This window comes from Notothenia rossii (genome assembly GCF_949606895.1).
Source record: "Notothenia rossii genome assembly, chromosome: 10".
NCBI classification, from domain to species: Eukaryota; Metazoa; Chordata; class Actinopteri; order Perciformes; family Nototheniidae; genus Notothenia; species Notothenia rossii.
Window position 1 is genome coordinate 39639467 of NC_136908.1, and position 15513 is coordinate 39654979.

The 15513-nt window shown below is 39.7% G+C and overlaps 1 long non-coding RNA gene across 1 annotated transcript; it reads left to right on the forward strand.

Moving 5' to 3' along the window:
- The first annotated feature begins 12385 nt into the window (after positions 1-12385).
- On the forward strand, positions 12386-13152 carry LOC307020964. Its single transcript, XR_013803039.1, has 3 exons — positions 12386-12534; positions 12650-12859; positions 13049-13152. It is a non-coding gene; the product is annotated as an uncharacterized lncRNA (long non-coding RNA).
- Positions 13153-15513: the final 2361 nt, after the last annotated feature.

Here is a 15513-nt window from a genome sequence, read left to right on the forward strand (position 1 = left end):
TTAGTTATTGTTTTAGAATCATGCAGTTACACTGATCACATGCCGGCATTCCATTCACACTCACACTGTCAGGTTTTAAAGTCAAGTTCGGTCAGCCCCAGAGTCAGTCATTGATAGTGCTTTTCTCAAGTCACACTGTCAGTCAGGGTCGAAGGTCATTTGGTCTCAGTCTTTTTGGCCATGTGTCGTGCTCTGCAGAGACTTTAATATTCTACTAGCTGGAGTTGTACTAGTGACATCATTGTGTTGATGTCAACCAATGCAACAAAGTTTTTCTCGTGTTCGCAGCACCATTTTCTTCAGATGTTTAACAAACAAATGATCAATACACTTTATAAATATACCGCCCCTAGGAAACACAATACCTGACAAATGTTCATGCAAGGCATTCTTAAGTGAACCTGCAGAAAACGGCCTTTTGAATTAATATTCCAAATTAATCAATAATAATAATAATCAATTTGATCAAATTTGTTTACCCTTAGAAGTGAACATACCTCATAATGTTACATCAGGATGTTAAACTAAGCTTTGGCCAAATCAATCATTATTACTGTTTCAGATCTAACTGGAGGTTGAACAAACAAAACCTTTTTTTGTTTACCTCATGCAAACCACTAACATATTTTTCCAATTTCAGCATCAGCCTTGTCACTCTAAAATTACGTCTTAAATAGGAATATTAGAAATGAAACAAATATTTAATCTTCAGAAATGTTCTTAACAAATGGAGAGTAATGCCATCTCTCTATCTAGTGAATAGCCAACATATTAAAAAAATTTCAGATATACAAAAATAAGCCTAAATACTCTTTTACTATCAAAGTCTAAATCTAGACCTAGCTGAACAGTTTTGGTAATGGACAATTTAATCAAGAAACAAAACAAAACTGGACCTGTGTTCTTATGTGTTCTTCAAAATACATTAGTAAATACCTTGTGAAGTATTCACAATATAACTAATCCTCTCTAGGATATGAAATCCATTCATCTTTAACCAGATACTATTTCCCTATTTATTTTTAGTTCATGATAATAATGGTATAACGTCCACACGTTTACCCATAGCTAGTCACTATGTCAAGATTATCATGTGTGACATAATAATCCGATGTCTTGTTTGCCAAACAAGGATATTAAACTTTAATCTTTTCAGTATTCCAGACCATCATTAAACAATCAGCCTCCCTTCCTAAACACTAAGCATATCGTTCTACACCACCTTCTGGTAAACTCTTGCACAGTTATGCTGTAAAATCATTGCATGATTTCTTCAGAGTCTGAACAGACTGAGACCAGCCTGTCTCTTGATCTTGTCATATTGAGAACAGTCAATGATTCATTGTCCTCTTCAGCTGTAGTCAGTGGCAGGGCCCCCAAAAAGCTTAGAACCGGCCCTGGTCAGTGGGCTCCAAGGAAACTCTCTCTGGCATTGGGATGTCCTGAGGGGGAAGGAACCTCTGGATCAATGTGATACAATCAGCAGACACACGTTGTCCTCTGAACAGCAGAAATCCCCAAAAACTGCAGTACCTCTTCACACCACTGTTGCCTTGACAACGAGGCACAAGCAAACTGTCAAAACCTCCTCAGAGATGCGTTCTTTGCACAGTTCTTCTGTTTCTGTAATGAGCAACTTTTCACCAACACACTGATTCAGAGTACAACCCAAAGGTGGCGCACAACTATCCAATGCTGCTGTAATCACAGCAAATCAGCTACTGAGAAAAACTCAATGTAAATCTCTCCCACAGCGGGTTACAAAATAAAACAGCTGAGTGTCTATATGGTCAGGAATGCTGAAACATGTGAATGTTAAACCCATTAATGGTAACAGTCTTCCTTTTCTTCATTCCTCCTCCTCCTCCTCCTCCTCCTCCTCCTCCTCCTCCTCCTCCTCCTCCTCCGCAGCAGCAGCAGCAGCAGCAGCAGGTGCAGCCGCGGGGCCAGGCATTTCAATTCCTTCCTCCTCATCTCCATCCTCCCACGGCTTTTCTTGGTCCTTTTCCTGGTCGGTGACCCTGACACTTTCAGCCTCTGCCTCACGATGCCTATTATGTGCAGATTCAGAATCCCTCTCGCTTACACGTGGACGTTTTAGGACAAAAAAACGATAAATTGTTTACTTTGCTGAACATCCACGTTAGCTAATAATTTGGTGCTCTAGCTAACAGGAAGTCACTCAAGTTTCACAAAGTAATTTAGCCTATGGGTAGGTCAAAAATCTAATGGGTGCTGGCCATTGGCCTAATCATATCACCAGGTGTTGGCTTTATGTTTTTGGTCAAAAATGAGTTTCTTTCACATTTGCATTGATGTAATCAATAATGTTTCTATTTTAATTTAATAAAAATAATAATAATAATTTTATAAGAAAAAAAAAAAGAAACACATATTTATTGGGGTCCCTTAGGGGTTGCTTTTGGCAATCCTGGGGGGTGCTTCAGCCGCCCCTGCTCCTGCTGTTTATACCGCTGCGTTCGTGCGATGTGACTCTCATGCGCTCTCTTCATTTAATTTATAATTCAAAGGTTCATTATTACAGTATTGTTTTATGTGAAGCACAACGCTCTTTATCAGCCTTTGAAATTGAAACCATTTTGGGAGAAAAAAAATAAAATGTGTTTAATGTATCATAAACGTGCAGCGATTAATCGACTAATCGCCTTAATTGACGACTATTGGTCGACTAGAATATTTTTTAGTCGAGCGCAGCCCTATTGTGTGCACACAGTGAGTATCAGACAGGTGTTTATGAATTGTAATGTCATGAACAATGGTATACATTTTACACATTTTATTGAGTGGCAGTTTCTCTTTCCTTGAGTGATGTTGTATGCTTGGGTCAAAGAGTATGGATGGCACACATTTTCCTGTTTGATTTGTATCCTCCCAAGAGTCTGCTTGGAAGTGGCGTACGCCTTTTTTTGGTCACATACAACTTTAGAAGTGAGGCCTCTGATCACCACTCCTGACACGCTGATTCATCACACCTTTGTGGATAGCTTGAAAAAACACTTTTTTGTGTAATCTATGGACTTGTATGCTTATTTGTTAAGCATCATGTGTAACTGATACACATATCTTTGGAGTATTCGATTGTTTGAAACTTTTAAAGTGCACTTAATGCCTTGTATCCCCTCTCGATATGCTATGTGTATTATTGGAGATACATTTAGAATGTGTCTTTTGGGACGCTGTGGTTATTTTGGCACTGACAAGGGACAAGGACAAAAGATTAAAAAATATTTGATGTCAAGCTACCAGCAACATGCTCAGGTTCCCCTTTTAAAATCTAAAAGTATGAATCATTGTTACTCTGACACAGTCTGGCTCTTCGTCAACTAACTGGTCGATATCCTATGTGATTTTAGAATTTGTATTTGTTGATAGCGAGATTTGATTGTAACAGTAACTGAAGGCTTGTCAAGGCCAAATGTTCTATAAAGTATTTAAATGAATAATGTATAAGTTCTAGGGCTGTCAAGTTAACGCGTTAATAACGTCTTAACTAGGGGTGTAAAGGTATACGTATTCGTACCAAAATTATTCGGCATAGGCCCTTTGGTTCGATACACGTGTGTATATAACGTGAATATAACCTTAAACGTAAACATTTAGAACGTGAACAACTTTTTGGAAGTAATTGCAGGTGCTGTGTCGCAGCATTTTAGTGCAATTCACTCACATTGGGTTCAACGTGTTATAGAGCAACCAAGTCATTTCATTGGACGAGAGGCATACTATGAGAGCTGGTCACAGGGATGCGTTCAAATTTAGTCAGTAATTTGAGGAACTGTCGAAATGGCGAACGCAGATAAAGTTGAGCTCGAAAATCCTCCAGCATCATTGAAATCTCCGGTTTGGGAACATTTTGGTTTCGCAGTTACGTACAAGGATGACGGACAAAACCAAAGCTGTTTGTCGGCATTGTTCAACTAACATCGTTTACGCAGCTGGCAATACATCAAACTTGCACACATATTTGAAAAGGCATCACCCGAAAGTGAATATCACCAGTACCAAAAGAAAAATTACTGAAGTGCAAACCCAACTCCCACTAGCATTTAAGCCTCCAACACTCACAAAAAGTTCAGACCGAGCCAAAGCTATTACAAACGCCAAATATCCTTATGTTGCCATGTTAGCAAAGCGCTACCTGGCTGTCTTTGCTACCTCTGTCCCTAGCGAGAGGGTGTTCTCCACAGCAGGAGACATTGCTAATGCCAGCAGATCTTCCCTTTCGGCAAGCAATGTGGACAAGTTCATTTTTCTTAAAAAAAACATGAAAATACAATAACAAGCCTAATGTCAAGCTGGCTGATTAGGTACTAGTACAGTACAATTCAAGTACAGATTATTTAAGTTAATCGAAATGCTGCACCGTAATGTGTAATGATGTTTTGTTGTCAGACTAAACACCAAACTGCTCTTTACTTCTGTTTGATGTGAGCCTTACCTGCAGCTGCTGAATCTTTCATGAACATTCCAGCTCTGAGAGGTTTGCCACTGATCAAATCCCTTAATCAAACAAAGGTATTAAGCAAAAGTTTCGTGAACATAAAAGGTATGGAAAAAATCGTTCCTGCAGGAAACAATTACCTTCATGGCTTTACATAACCAAAAGAACAAAAGGAAAGTGTGCACAGTTCTTTGAAGCAGCAGGAAACCCACAGCATTTACATATTATCCAAAACTACTGACCGGGGAAACAACCAGGCGATCAACATTTAACAAGTTACAGCTCACACTTAAGTTTTTGACCATACATATGTGTAATCTTGGTCTCTGCTGAGGTGGTTTTGACAAGTCTTCTGTTTCTTCAACACGTTCTCACTCTGAACCCGTCACATATTGACGGACGGTCAGGGCCCCTCCCCATAACTCTATTACGTACAGGGTACCCCTTGGAAGTCAGTTTTCAACGGGCAGGGCGTCCCATTGAATTGCATAGAGCTCCCTGAACGTTGGTAATAGAGGAGTTGGGATCACGGCGAAATGCTCTCCGCAGATTCATTCTCATAGCGTTTATCAGCCTTTTTCTTACTCAATATCAAGCCACACTTATTGTTTTTACTTCTTTATTTTAATTGAATAATGTAGGACTTTTGTTGCCGTCAGTTAGGGGGAGAGTAGGGGCTCAGAATACTGAAATATGTATTGTTTCATCGTTTTTTCCTTCTAATTTTGTATTCTTTTCTAAACCACACACTGTTATTTACTCAACAATAACACATAATTATCCTTGTGTTTATTTATTTGTTTGATTCATGAAGTATTATTTTAATTATTTGAAGGATTAAAGTAACGTGTCATGGCAGGAAAGTTCAATCTGGTATATTCATTTTAATGTCACCTTATATAGAATGTGTGTTAAACTTGTGATTTCTGCATTGAGTGACTTCTGCCTAGCAGATACCAAGAAGAGACCCCTAGGGTCTTTCTGTTAATTATCAATAGTCCTTGCAATCAACAGGGGAATTCCCGGATACATTTTCAGATATAAGGCAGTTAAAGTCTTGTAGAATTAATGTTTATCTCCTACACATCCTGCAGGCCTTGAGACTTGGGTCACCCAGCAGTAAATGAGATAAAGGTCCTTTTGAGCTTATCAATAAAATGTATTCATTCCTAGTAAGCTGACATTGGGGTGAAGGGAAGTTCAGGGAAGCCATTAAGCCACAAGAACAATTAACTTATGTTGGTTGACTGATGCGGGGACTGTCATGGGACGATGGCGTTTGGATATTTACAAATATGGCTTTCATAAAGAAAAACAGGTGACTTTTGTGTGATAAGATACATGATAGGATGTGTGTGTTGAAGATGTTTAGGGGGAATGAGTATATGTCCTGTCAAAGAGTCCTCTGTCATGACTCCAAATCATTGATTGTGGGATCTGCCTAAGGGCAGAGGGACAGAAACACACACACACACACACACACACACACACACACACACACACACACACACACACACACACACACACACACACACACACACATACACTTTGAAGCAAACGATGGAATCAACAACTGCGGACTTACTACCTGGGGTCCTGCCCAGAAGGGAAACCGACCAATGGAACACTGCCAACTCACTGTCTAGCTCGCTCAGAAGTGAACTCTGTGTATAAATGTTGTGATCATTTTGAAGATCGGCGCCCTTGTTTTTGACTTGCCGTTCCTGAGACGTGTCTCACACGGTGGTAGAACCTGAGCCCGGAGTACTCTGCAGAGTGCTTCGTGATTAGGTGAAGTATTTGTATGTTTGTGCCATTAAAGCAGATTATTGTTTAACCCTTATCCTGGCTGCTTTGAATTTTTCCTTCTTTCGAGAATCCGATCCTATAGGAACGGCGCGGAGCAGAGATTCTGCCCCAACAAATGGTGTTTCCCCGACGTGATGACGTCATGACGTGGTGACGTCATGAGTAGGGTTTTTGAGAGGAAAATCAGCAGCCAGCGGACGAATGGTCCGGAGAAGAGGCCTAGAATAATCTCTGACAACTAAAACGAGGATCCTACAATTGAAAGGTGAGCAGACGAGCCTGTTTCTATCGAAGGTCTGTCATTGGCTAAACTACATTTTAGAGTTGTCAGAGACATATTCCGGTGTCATAGTTGTTGCGGTGGAATATACAAATACATATTTTAGATATGTAGGAAAGTTATATAACATAAAAGTGAATCAACGAGGTATGTCCAACGAAGGTGAAAGGCCCCGTACTTTTTTCAGAAAGGAGACGGCTGAAGACTCGTTGTGGGATGTTCAGTGGCTGTTTTCAGACGCCATCCAGGAACAAATCTGAATAACTATTCTTAGGTTCATAGGAATCGAAGTTGAGTTATTAGTAAATCCAAAGGAGAGGAACGCAACCTTCAAAAAGCAATTTTGAAGTGACCGGACCTCATTAATAATTTGTTCTGTGGGGTTGAATCTATAAAGCCAAACCTCACGATAAAGAGTTCTGTAAGCCTGGGTTACGACTCCATGTCAGCGTCACATCGTTGAAAGACGGTGTTGAAGCGCGCTGAGAGGCTCGCTAAACTTGTTGGAATAAAAATCGAACAATAAAAGCTGAAGAGACTGTACGGGGAATTTTTTCTGTGAATATTTACTGGTAACAAAGACAGTAAGTCAGATGAATAGATACAAAGTCATAATGAAGGGAGAATTTGAACGAGAGGAGCGTGAGTTAAGAGCTTACGAGAACAGTGGGTTCAAGCAGAAAAATTGAATAAAAGGATAGCAGAAGTGTTAATTGTTAAAGGAAGCCCCCCTTCTCCTAAAAAGGCTGAGAGCAGCAGCAGCAGCCCGGAGTGTGTCTGCTTGCTTTTTTCTCTAGTGATCTGAAGTTGGAGTGAAATACGTAGAAAATGAACAGATCAAGGTGTGATTTGAAGTGGTAGATATATTGAAATAAATAAGAAACAATGATTTGCTGCTATTTAAACATAGTCTTTGAGAACTGATTGATACCGTTGCATTGCGTTGTGAATTTCATGGTAGTTGTCATTAACTAAGGATTGTACTTAATTATACTTCAAGGAAAATTATATGACATACAGTAACCTTAGGGGAAAGTAAAAAGAGATTTACTGAGTATATGAAGTACATTAAGGGTAAGGTGTTATTCAAATTAAATATGATAGGTGGATTTTTCCACCTAGAATAAGACATGGAAAGAGGAGAAGTTGTTAGACATGAAATAACGAACTCACTGGAAGAAATATATATTGTAAGGTTATTTAGGAGTTGTATTTATCATATACAGTTACTCTCAGTTGATGGTTGTTTAAAGTAGATAGGAAACTGAAAACGTAAACGATTCACCACAATGGTGTTTTTTAGTTTATGAAGAAGGAGTAGAAAGTAAAAAGAAGGTTTTTGTAAGTTGGTCAGAAGGAATCTGTTAATGTTTAAGCATGACAGAGGTGCTGCACGAGACTAAAAGCCATCTCACACAGTTGGAGAACAAAAGAGGTTTTGATGAGAGAAGCTTGGGCCGGCAGCTGCAGGGCGCAGAGAGGAAGAGAGAGAGAAAAGTCAGATGGTTTGAAGAAGTATAGAGAGAGTACAGGTTATATAGAGTTACTACTATTCTGGAAAATGTCATATTGTTTTATGAGTAACATAAAATAAGAATATATTTACTAGATGTAAGAAAAACAGGCTTATCTAGGTTAACAGAAAATTGCTATTAACCAGTTTCAGCTGCAACTATCCTGTCTTTGTTCTAAAGAGAACATACGTTGCATTTACAATTAATATTAAGAAAAGTTCACAATTGATACCATTAAAGACCGTTTGGGATTAATAGGACGAGTTTGTCATAAACATTCGTGCTTAGATGGAATAAAAGTGTTGAGATGTTCTCAAAAATGGGAGTTTTCACAATGCTTTTTAGTTTTTATTGAAACAATTAAGTAATAAGGACAGAAAAATGTTCCGTGATGATTTATTTAGGTTTCAGCTTTAGTAATAATGAAGATTACATTTTGTAATAATTCCTTTAAGTGTTCCAAAAATATATTCATTAACTGTAGTCAGATTACTTGTTTTAAATATATAGCGCTGAATACAGTGTGATATAATTATTTTAATGTCACCTTATATATTCGTGGGTGTTAAATTTGAAAGTACATTTTTACTGTTTAAATAATAGAGAGGCTTTTCATATATTCCTGAAACAATGTCCCACTACTTAGTAATAATAAATTAAAGCAATAGTCTTTTCTTCCACTTTTCATGTGTAGTCAAAAGGGTGGTTTTATGACCTTTGACATCTGCTTTGCAGTTCCCAGCAAGGAAGGGGCCCTGAGTCTCTAGCTTCCTCTGCTAATTGCTAAAACCCGTATTGATTAGCCCAAAGGGAGATGTGCCTCAGATACAAGACAGTTGAAGCCTTGTAGAATTAATGATTTATCTCCTACAAGACCCCTAAAGAGGCCTTGAGAATTGAGTCAAACAGTTACCGAGGCCATAGTCTTTTGTTCTCATTGATGTCTGTATTCATTCCAGAATGTATTGTTACTTTTTATCATTAAAACAAGATTATTGTTTAACTTGCATTCTGGTGTTTCTTAATCCCTTCCTTTTTACGAATTTACCCAGTTTACCAAACGACACGCGGAGACGAGGTTGGTTTTAGACATCCTCAATGTCCAACAACAGTTAGTTTTGTATTCTGTTACAAATCTAACCATGCTTGTAACACACAACTTAGATAAACCACAGAGGACAACGTGTGTCTGCTGATTGTATCACATTGATCCAGAGGTCCCTTCCCCCTCAGGACATCCCAATGCCAGAGAGAGTTTCCTTGGAGCCCACTGACCAGGGCCGGTTCTAGCTTTTTGGGGGCCCTGCCACTGACTACAGCTGAAGAGGACAATGAATCATTGACTGTTCTCAGCGGACTGGAGGAGAAGGACCTCGCGGACATCCCTACAGCAGACGACTCGGAAGCTGGCGTCAGCAGGCTGGGGGACTTCTCGAGGCAGCTGAGGAGTCTACTTCTCTCTGATCAGAATAATCAGTTCCACCTTTGAAGGAAAGGCTGCATCTCCCCCTCCCTATCAGCTGCCCTTGTTGGCGTATTCCTTTGAGGGGGAGGGGGGCCCTGAGGATTCAACAACACGCAAGGATGCTGCTTTCTGGCACGGAGGTTCGCACTCTGATAGTTCCTTCACTGACATTGAAAGTTGTGTTCTGTTCACAAAGGTTTAATGAAGGGGGACAGACGCAGTAGCAGAGAATGACAGTAGTTCAAATGTCTTATGTGAGTTGGTCTCGTGGGGCAAGACCAAAAGGGGGAATTGAAGTATTATTTTAATTATTTGAAGGATTAAAGTAACGTGTCATGGCAGGAAAGTTCAATCTGGGATATACATTTTAATGTCACCTTATATAGAATGTGTGTTAAACTTGTGATTTCTGCATTGAGTGACTTCTGCCTAGCAGATACCAAGAAGAGGCCCCTAGGGTCTTTCTGTTAATTATCAATAGTCCTTGCAATCAACAGGGGAATTCCCGGATACATTTTCAGATATAAGGCAGTTAAAGTCTTGTAGAATTAATGTTTATCTCCTACACATCCTGCAGGCCTTGAGACTTGGGTCACCCAGCAGTAAATGAGATAAAGGTCCTTTTGAGCTTATCAATACAATTTATTCATTCCTAGTAAGCTGACTTTGGGGTGAAGGGAAGTTCAGGGAAGCCATTAAGCCACAAGAACAATTAACTTATGTTGGTTGACTGATGCGGGGACTGTCATGGGACGATGGCGTTTGGATATTTACAAATATGGCTTTCACAAAGAAAAACAGGTGACTGTATATATGGTTGAATATGCCTCCATTTAAGCCATGGCTATACCACACACAGCATGGTACATTTAATATCTGCATAATTTGTGCTATGATTCATGAATAAATAATCAGACATGTTTTTATTTCTCGTTTTCTTTCTTGTCTTCTTCTTGCCTATATTAGTTAAAGATTAAAAATATATACATATCAACAAATAATAAATGATGAGGTATATGTGTGGCTATTTAGCAAGTATGATAAATTATTGCTCTACCTTTTAGGGATGTTCTGTCGACTGTGCAGGCACCACAAGCCTGCAATTAAGAAAGGACGTGGCGGGGGAAAGAGGTCTTTTGTTGAGGTTGAAGCTGTGATGTTTAGAAAAGATTACTTGGACCGGCACATTGCTACAGAGCACCATCATGAGAGCATCAGATGTCAGGCATCTCTTGCATCTGGTATGTTTCAATTTCAACAGTAGGTATATAATAACATAACTTGAGTAATACTTTTCAAATTATTTTAATATTTTGTAATTTACAGGCATCACAGTGATGAACTCCTTTGAGCCAACTATTGTTTTGGAGCATGAGGCAATCATTGGTGGGTTCAAGTGTCTTTACTGGCTCATAAAGAATGAACTGGCCCTCCACACAAACTACCCCAAGCTTTTGAGCCTGGCTGAGCTTCTAGGGTGTGACTATTTCAGGAAATTAAAGGTAAAGGTCACCTAGCCATTATTTAAGATTACATTCAATCTTTACATAAAAGGAGTAGGAGATGGCTGTTGAATTTTGGCTGAACTTAGACTTTATTTCAAATCAGAATGCCTCCAAAGCCCATTAACAATGCGTGTTCATTAGGCAGTTTGACAGACAGCTAGGCCATTCCAATCAACTTGGTGATGCGATTGATTGGATGTTTTGTTTTCGCTCCTGCCCCTTCCACAGACTACGGATGTTTTTCATTTCTATAACGTCTTTATTTGTTTGATTACTATCGATTATTGTCAAGATATAATGAGAAATTAAACATTCTGCCATAACTCGGCGGCCGCCTCCTGCTTCTTTAATGAAAATGTTTACCAAATTACAAAGTCCTTATTTGCCTCCCTTTTCCCTATGTCAAGATTGATCAGAGGAATAATTATAGGTCTCATCGTATCATCGACGAGATGCTTGAGATCATAGCACAAGTCGTTGAGGAGCCCATTCTCATCGAGATGAAATCATCGCAGGCAATTAGCCTGGAAGTCGATGAGAGCATAGATGTGTCAATTATCAGGCAACTTGATGTGCATGTCCGGTATGGGAACATTTATTTGGTTAGATGTCAGAATCCTATTAATCCAGGGTCCTGAACTGTGAATACTAAATACTTGCCTATGCTTTTTCTCAGATACCTGGATAAGGAGGGACATGTGTTAAATCAATTCCTGGACCTGGTCGCTATTGCCGATGGCAAAGCAAACACTGTCGTGAACGCCATCAAGAATGTCATGCTGAAGAAGGGCCTCCCAACAGAGAAACTTTATGGACTCGGGACAGACGGGGCAGCCGTTATGACAGGTAATTTTATGCCCATGTGTGATTATGTTTTTTGTTGTATCCCCTGTTTGTCACAAAATCATTTTATTTAAATTCAGGGCGTTTGAATGGGGTTGCGAAGCGACTTGCAGACAGCTTCTCCAAGATTGTGGCTGTGGCTTGTGCTGCTCACAGATTGGCCCTTGTCTGCAAGGACTCATCGAAGGATGTCAGGTACATGGCCACTTTCAGAGACCACCTTCAAGATCTCCATCCGACTTGAAAATGAAGGTAATAGTAATTTGATACCATTGTAGTTATCTTCTGTCTATTCATAACTAATCCTTGTGTCTAATAATGTACAGTAATCTGATACCACAGTAGTTATTGTCTGTCTATTCATAACTAATTATGTCTTTAATTGCAACATTTCCAGGAAGTAAAGGACACACGCTGGCTCTCTCAGCACAAGGCCATTGAGACCCTACAGAGGAACCTGAGTGCAGTCCTTGGAGCCTTGGCAGAGGAGGCAGAAGTGAGGAGATGTCCAGGGGATAAAGGGACTCTACACATTCTGTGCTACGTACAGATTTGAGGCAGCGGTTCACCTTCAGGCTGATGTTTTGCTCCACCTCACACGCCTATCCAAAATCTTTCAGAAGCCACAGGTCAACTTTCTACACATCAAGCTGCAGGTATGCTATATGTGCACTTCTATTTATTAAAATCTGTTTGATTTGATACATTGAAATGAGGGTTGTTTGCATGTCTGACCAATACAAAACAGCAGCTATTCCTTTTTAAATGTAGGTTCCTGCCACAATCCAGACTCTGAGGAGCATCAAAGAGGCTGGACAGACTCCACTCCCTGGATCATTCCTGTCTCGCCTCCATCAGGACCTCGATGATCCCCAAGGACTTGGAGCCTTCAATATACAGCACGAGGAGGAGAGGAAAAGGAGAGGGCGAGAAGTCCAAGAAGTGCCTAGGGAGGAGCAGTGGGCCAGATTCCATCGAGAGGTAAATGCCTAAGTTTAAAATGAATGAATTTCCCCCTTCCTCTTCAAAGAAAATGTTTATTATTATTATTATTATTATTATTATTATTATTATTATTATTTGTAGTCCTGAACAAACTCTGGCCTAGCCCTTAATGACTGTAGTAAATGGGGTCTAGGCTCTTCCTAAAAATATATTGATCTGTTGTAGGTCATCCACCCTTACATCACGGGCCTGGAAATACACCTGGACAGGAGGTTCCATGATCTCGACATCCTTGGGGCCTTTAGTGTCTTGGGACCGCAATCAGCTGCTCTACAAGATGATACGATAGTCTCTTATCTGCAGACTCTTGCCAGGAAATGTTTCCCTCAACATGGGAATGACATCCTCCAGGAGTGGTTATCCTTCAAGAATCACCTTACTGGGACATTCAAAGTGGGTGAATTAAGCTGATTATGACTACAATCAACTATGGTTCACAACACACACACAACAATGCCATGATGGTAAACCAAATGTTTGTTTCAAGAACAACAAACAGGATGACATCATGAGTCTGCTGGCAAGTGAATGTGATGAATGGGCTGAGCTCTACCCCTGCCTGAGCCTCCTTGCGAGCATAGGACTAGTTATCCCCGTTTCTAGTGTCAACTGTGAACGCGATATCTCAGCGATTTCTCAGCGATTTCTCAGGGTAAAACATCACTTTGAAAAGCACAAAAAATTATTATGCATTTTCTTTATTAGTGCAGTTTGTGGTATTCTATTTTGCTTCATCCTCAGGATAAAACAGACCTCCGAAACCAGCTCCAAGGAGAACACCTGGCTGCCTGCTTGAAGATCTCCATAAATGGACCCTGTCCTGAGGCCTTCCCATATGATAGGGCATTTGAATATTTGTTCAGGAAGCCCCGTAAAATTTGATGTCAAGACAAAGGGTGCAAACTTTGCAACAAGTAGGCTGCAAAGTTTGCACATTGTCTGAACATCTTTAGCGTTGTGTAGCCGAGCCAAATTTTATTTTGTTTGTTAGACATCCTAGTGGTGGTGTTCCAGGCGGGATTTGAACTTGACACTTAGCCCTCAGTTACTCCAGGGAGAATGTAATTAAATGTAAATGTATGTAATCTAATGTAAATTGCTTTGGAATAAGGCGTCTGCTAATTATATTTTTGGGAGAATAAACCCCACAAATCCTCAACTCCGGTGTGGCTCACTCATTTACAACGCATTTATAGAATTAATAAATGGGAGAAAATTGCTTGTGCCCATAATGGACAGCATTAATATATACCCACATGACAGCTAAGGTCAGAAGAGCTTTATTTAACGGCTGTTCTTATGTCTGTGACCCCTCCTGTTGTTAATTGATAAACCTGAAACATGCACTGGTCAAGATTCAGAGGCAAATATGGCATAGCCATCGATCATCTGACACTTACATTGCATTTAGCTGACGCTTTTATCCAAAGCGACCAACAAGATACAAACTTGAAGAAAACAGAATCATATAAGTACATCAGGTTTCATAGAGCTAAAACATTTCAAGTGCTACTCAACTGGCTTTAGATAAGCCAGTCCTTTATTAGTATATAAGTGCTTTGTTAGTAATTATATCGCTCGAAGTGGAGTCGAAAGAGATAAGATATACTTTATTGATCCTAAGTCGCAGGTTCCTCAACAGTGCATTACAAGACATCTATCAATATGTGTGTGTCCACCATTAAACTGTCATATTCTGCACATTTCTTATACTATCTACATACATCTTATAAGAGTATAATACATATGTATAATAACAGTTAAAATAAGTGCTTAAACATACAGAAGTTAACATTGCAGGAAAGCAATATATTAGTACTTTGTCAGGCTTAATATGTATACCCCCAAAGCTTTTTTCTTTTTCAAAATAAGACCTTAACCTAAAGTATTCTTTAATGTTTAAATAAAGCCTTATTAGTTTGTCTGTCTGTCTCCTATTCATATTTAATAATAAAAATAATACATTTCAACTAGAGAATGCAATTCCTGAAGAAATTGTTAGTGGGAATGCTTAATGCATGAACACTGGGGTCCTTGAATGTGTGATGAGAGAAGAAAAGAAAGTAAAAAGGCAGAATATTTGAACTGCAAACTTTTGAACCAACTTGATGGTGAATGATCTGTCGACATGCCAACGGCATTTGATGACATCCCATGATACGCATAAATGCGTTGATGGCTGCATCGTTACCAAACCTGTGAAGTTTTGGGCCGTTTGGAGCATTTGAACTGAAGTTGTGAGAAAACCGTGTTTCATGGTGAGCATTGTGTTGCCATGGCAACGGCATTTGAAGAAATCTCAAAACTGTCCCGTAGATGTCTTCACGGCTGGACTGTTAGCACACTTGTGAAGTTTGAGCACTTTTTGAACATTTGCATAGGAGTTATAGCGACATCATGTTTTATGGCGAGGAATGCGTTTCCATGGAAACGGCATATGGTGAGATCTCAGATTTGTCGTAGAGCTGTTGAGGCATGGACCGGTGATATACAAGTGAAGATTGGGGGACGATTGGACCGTGTCCATTGGACTTATAGCGACATCATGTTTTATGGTGAGGGATGATTTTCCATGGCAACGACATTTGAAGAAATCTCAAAACTGTCTCGTAGATGTCTTCACGGCTGGA